This window comes from Xiphophorus maculatus, chromosome 14 (genome assembly GCF_002775205.1).
Source record: "Xiphophorus maculatus strain JP 163 A chromosome 14, X_maculatus-5.0-male, whole genome shotgun sequence".
NCBI classification, from domain to species: domain Eukaryota; kingdom Metazoa; phylum Chordata; class Actinopteri; order Cyprinodontiformes; family Poeciliidae; genus Xiphophorus; species Xiphophorus maculatus.
The window spans coordinates 26,572,267-26,578,747 of record NC_036456.1 but is presented as its reverse complement, the minus strand read 5'-3'; positions in this window follow the sequence as shown (position 1 = coordinate 26,578,747).

Genomic DNA, 6,481 nt, shown 5'->3' with positions numbered 1-6,481 from the left:
AAGTTAAAAATGAAGTTATTTCTCAGTGGTCCAATTCCATCACCTCAATGGGGAGACGAAAAACACTCCAGGCTGGACATGATAAACAAATGGCTGATTAAAAGCTGCTCTGCCAGCTCAGTGACCTTCATCGATAACCTCTGGATCTATTGGCAGCGCTTTCACCTTTTTGGAAGAAGCGGACGCAATCTTAATAAACATGGGATAAAGTTGCTCACTGCAAATCTTTTTCATTTTATCAACAAGGACAGCAACGTGATCATCGCTTCAGAAGAACAGGCTCAAGGATTTCTGACTAGGAAGAAACCTTATCAGGAACAAACAGTTTCAAAAACAGCTGATAAATCGACTGGAGGCGGAGCGACTGGTTCCATTCCTCCTTCTCCCCTCCCTCTCTGCTCACCCACTTATTCACAGGATTCACAAGATACACATGGAGAAATGTCTTCTGGACCGGAGTTTCTTAAATTTACAGATGGAATGAATCAACAGGTTGTACTTGGGACGTCTCTCCTTAGCGCTCACGTAGCAGACCTCACTTCATTTAAGCCACCTGACTCTAACGTCCCAGAGGATCCATCACTCTGCGTTTCTGAGGTCTGAGGCCGGGGTCCAGACTTTATCTTTACACCCTTCTTGCTCCAGAATGTGTCTGGCCCCTCGGCACTGCAGAACAGGACATTACCTGTCCGGATCACTACAAGAAAATTTACAAGAAACAGAAACATAAAATATAGGGGACCTAATTCAAACGTCAGACTGTTCCCCTGCCTAAAAGAACGTCAGACTGAAGATTTCTTGGCCTCCAAGTCACTTAAACTAGCTCTTTTAAATACCAGATCTCTCTGTGCTAAAGCTCTATTAATTAATGATTTCATCACTGAGCATAATATTGATGTTATGTTTCTGACAGAAACATGGTTGAATGATAATAATGAATCGATCGTACTAATTGAATCTGCGCCTCCTAACTACAATTTCTTCAATGAGAATAGAAAACACAAAAAAGGAGGAGGCGTGGCTTCAATATTTAAGAATACCATAAATTGTAGTAAAATCTCTTTGGGTCACTTCACCTCTTTTGAGTATCTTGGAATTGAGGTTAAAGGCCGCAAACGAACTTTGACTGTAACTCTATACAAAACTCCAACTTTTGTGGAAAATTTCTTTACTGACTTGAATGAACTTCTATCTCTTATATGTATTGATTATGATTGTTTAATAATTGTTGGTGATTTCAACATTCATGTTGACAACCCCCAAGACAGAGGGGCTAAAAAGCTCGCTAATATTTTAGAGACTTTTGGTCTAACACAACATGTCAAACAAGCAACACACACTCAAGGACACACACTGGACCTGGTTATCAGTAAGGGTGTGAATATTTCCAATGTCTCTGTAACTAATGCTGCCCTGTCGGATCACTTCGCTGTTATTTTTGAAAGTTCTTTATCTTTTAACCCACTTGGACAAACAGCAACCATCACAAAACGTTCTCTCACTGAAAACACAGCAGAAACTTTTAATCAAATCTACTCTTCTTCCTCACCCTTGAGCTGTGGTGATGTAGATAAGTTGGTAAATGATTTTCAGTCTAAAGTCTCAGATATTGTTGATTCCATTGCCCCAATTAAAATGAAGGTTTTGTCTGGTAAAAAGAAATCTCCATGGAGAAATGCACAAACAGTTAGATCTGCAAGACAACTCTGCCGTAGGGCAGAACGAAAATGGCGTAAAACTCAACTCCACGTTCATTGTGACATCTATAAAGAAAGACTACGTAACTATCATTTAACACTAAAACATGCAAGAGAGGCTTTCTTTGCAGATGTCATAAACAAAAACATTAATAATGCTCGAGCTTTATTTGCAACAGTTGACAGAATCACAAACCCTCCTGTGACGTTGCCGCCTGAATTCCAATGTATTGCTGCCTGCAACCAGTTTTCCAGCTTCTTTTCAGAGAAAATTCAAAAAATCAGAGGATTAATCTGTACATCCACTATAAAGTCAGTACCAATGCTGTGCCCAAACAAAACAAATACAGGAAAAATGACCCAATTTCAACTACTTAATTTTAAAACCTTAGAGGAAATTATAAGTCAACTAAGCTCCAGTTCCTGCTGTCTGGATGTTTTACCCACACAGTTCTTTAAGAAAGTCCTGCCTGTTATTGCTGCTGATCTGATCCAAATAGTAAACTCATCGCTCTCATCAGGCGTTTTCCCCCAGGCTTTGAAAACAGCAGTAATCAAACCACTGATAAAAAAGAACAATCTGGACAAATCACTAATGCAGAATTACAGGCCGATCTCCAACCTCCCATTCATCAGCAAAGTTATTGAAAAAGCTGTTTAAACAATTAACTAGCTTCCTAACTATAACCAACCTCTTTGACTCCTTCCAGTCTGGTTTTCGTGCTCACCACAGCACAGAGACCGCCCTCGTAAAAGTGTTCAATGACATCCATATAAATACGGACTGTGGCAGAACCACAGTGCTGGTTCTATTGGACCTCAGTGCAGCTTTTGACACTGTTGACCATGATATATTACTGAATCGACTGGAGAGTTGGGTCGGACTCTCCGGTCCAGTGCTTAACTGGTTTAAATCCTACATAAAGAACAGGGATTTCTTTGTTTCAATTGAAAACTTTTCATCAAAGAGGTCAAAGGTCACATGTGGGGTACCCCAAGGTTCAATCCTAGGACCCCTTTTATTCAATATTTATATGCTCCCACTAGCTCAGGTTATAACAGGAAATAATATTAGCTACCATAACTATGCAGATGACACACAGCTCTACATTACGATGTCACCAGGTGACTCAGAGCCCATCCAATCACTGAACAGATGCTTAGAACAGATAAATGTGTGGATGTGCCAAAACTTTCTCCAGTTGAACAGAAACAAAACTGAAGTTATTATTTTTGGACCTAAAGAGGAACGATCTAGAGTCAACGCACAGCTTCAGTTATTACAACTGAAAACCAGCGATCAGGCCCGAAACCTGGGAGTAGTGATGGACTCTGACCTGAACCTCCAGAGCCACATAAAGACAGTTACAAAGTCGGCCTTCTATCACCTGAAGAACATTTCCAGGATTAAAGGACTAATGTCTCAGCCAGATCTAGAGAAACTCATCCATGCGTTCATCTTCAGTCGTATTGATTATTGCAACAGCGTCTTCACATGTCTGTCCAACAAATTAATCAAACAGCTGCAGCTGATCCAGAATGCTGCTGCTCGCGTTCTCACTAAAACCAGGAAGATAGAGCACATAACACCAGTTTTAAAGTCCCTCCACTGGCTCCCTGTAGCTCAAAGAATAGACTTTAAAATACAAATACTGTTGTTAGTTTATAAATCACTGAATGGCTTAGCACCACAATACATTAAAGATATGCTTTTATTGTATCAACCTTCCAGACCTCTCAGGTCTTCCGGTTCTGGTCTGCTCTGCATCCCCAGAACCAGAACCAAACGAGGAGAAGCAGCTTTCAGCATCTATGCACCACAAATTTGGAACAAACTTCCAGAAAACTGTAAAACAGCTGAAACACTGACTTCTTTTAAATCTCAACTAAAAACCCACCTGTTTAGAATTGTATTTGAAATGTAATCAATTACAAATTTATTGATGTAACTTGACTTAATGATTGATTCTATATTGCATTGTGTTTCTGTGTTTGTAATGATGTAAAGCACTTTGAAATGTCTTGCTGCTGAAATGTGCTATACAAATAAAAATTGATTGATTGATTGATTGAAGACCTTTTGGATTTCCTTTAACTCGTCCTTCACAAACATCACAATCGTTTTACACAAGTCTTTAACCATTCTCTTAACCATTTGCTTTCATTTTTTTCATTTTTTGTAACTGAAGCTGAAGTCAGAGAAAAAAGATTTATAGATTTGTAGATATCAAAATCACATTTATAACTTCTTTAGCTTCTCTGATTTAGCATTCATTTATAATTTTATGATAACCATAACTAATTAGTTACTCTTATTATAATCTTAATGTGAGTTTTTACAGATGTTCTCTGAAAAGAAACCAAGAATAATCCATAATTCTAATTATTTGATACCAAAGTTACAGTTACTTGTTTTACCTGTAAGTGTAAATGCAAGTATTCTTACAAGTAAACCAATATTAATATAAGTATTTTACTTTGAATCTTATCCAATTACTTAAAATGTTTAGGCTTTATTCTTTAAAACTTGTATTCTTTGAAATAAGGAATAGTCTAAACTATTTTTTATAAATCTGCAGACTGGAATCTTACTTCCTTTTTTTTTCAGGAAACCTGCTCTTCCTGTCTCATGACTTTTTCTCATGACTCTGTCTCATGACTCTCTCTGTCTGACTATGATTTATTATGATTAGATAGAAAAAATAAGAAGAATTAAATCAAAGTTTGCAGGAGACAAAAACAACACACACAACCAGATTGATTTTATTGAAGTTTGAGTCTTGGGTCTAGATGTCGGTCTAGATGTCACTTGTATGATTAGTTTTAAAGGTAACTTTATTTATTGTTACTGTTAAAGTAAAATCTCCAGCATGAGGAAGTGGGATGATCTCAGGTTTTCTGGACAATCTAAAATAATTGACTGATATCATTTCCACTAGAAATGTCCATCAAAGTAGCTTCACAAGAAATTGAAGCTCAAAGTAAGTTTGAGAATTTTAAAGGAAATACCTCCATGAATAATCCAAAATCAAACTACTCTTCAAAAATATTAATTTACTTTAGTGTCAATAAATAAAACAATTGTTTTTGTTCTGCATAAATCAGCCAATACAAAATCCAAACTGACTTTAATTTTCTGCTTGGTTTATACTGAGGGTAAATAACTTGAATAAAGTTAATTACAAAAAATAAACCCGTAAAAGACGAGGTAAGCTCATAAAATAGGCTTTTGTCCTACCTTAGACATTCCTGCACCACAAGAAAATGAAATGTGAAGAAGTGAAATCTAAACACTTAGGAAGGAGGGGGCAGTGCTGCAGTGGTGACAGTTTTCTCCTCTCTCCTCCCTCCTCTCTTTTAGGGAGGAGTTTTATTTAGTACTGTTTATTGTTTCTAAGTGGACCAGAACCTGCAAAAAGATAGTGCAGGTTGGTGTTCCAGTCCGTTTAACATATTGTTTTACCTTAAGTTGGAGGTTGATAGAAAATAATCTGCGCAACAGAAACAGGTGAAAGTGAAACTTTCGTGTCTGTTTTTTTAAACAACGCAACAAGACAAGTTTATTCTCCAGATAAGAATTTCTATGGCAGGTCGTTTTAATATATAAATGGTTTCGCTGCTTAACTGTACATCCCAGATATCTTAAAATAACTACATTTTGACTATTCTGAATAGTAATTTAGAATATTTCCATTTCCATTCTGACTTGTAAAAATAACAATTCAATATATCTTCTGTTACATTTTGATGTATCTAAGCAAGACCTTAAATATTAAATGGCACGATTTACCATTTAAAGGCTCACATAATTGTAACTTAAGATATCTTAAGCTTAATTATGACTAGTCAAATTCTTTAAATTTCACAATATAGAAATAGCTCAGTAGTATGGGCCATATGGAGAATGCAGATTTCACATATTTAAAGACTGCTTCATAAATCTGCAAAAATATTCCAATTTGCTGGTTTAAAACCATTGTGTGTTTTTAAGTACATGCTATGCACTTAAAAACAGTTTAGAAGATCACAAAGTGCTCCTGTCAACCTGTTCTCAAGGTGAAAATTGTGCCTTTTTAAAATGCTTTATAGATTTTTTTATTTTTCAATGAAATTTCAAAATGCTATATAAACAATATATGATTTGACAGAATAATTATTCAAGATATCTGAAAAAAAAGGTGGAGATACTTTAGGAGGAATTTTAGCTTATCCAAAATACACTTTCAGATATCTCTTAGGTTAGTTTTGCCTGGAATTATTTGCTTTCATAATATCTATAATTTAATTTGTGCAAGTCGAGTCCTATAGGCTACCTTATCTAAAAATACATTTAAGACTTCTTGAATAATGGTGTTATTTAAGATATATTTAATTGGAATAATGACTAATCAGAACAAAAATCAAGATATCTCAAGTTTAGTTTAAAACTAATCATAATTTAATTATTGATATCTGAGATATGTTTCAGATGGTCAGTAACTCATGGTAGATATCTAGAACTGGAGTCTTCAAAAACCTTAAAGTTAAACCTAATTCAATTTGATTAAAATAAAAATATTTATCCGAAAGGGAAATTAAATCTTGTAACTCATATTAATTCAAGATTCTTCATAAAGGTGTTGATGGTGATGACTGTTGGCAGGAAAGATCTAGTATAACAATTTGTGTTGCATCAAATTTCAAGAAGCCCCCAACTAAAGACACTCGTTTTCTTTTGACAGTTTCATGAAGAGGATGCTCAGGGTTTTCCATAATCTTGATTTTATGTAAAATCCTTCTTTGCA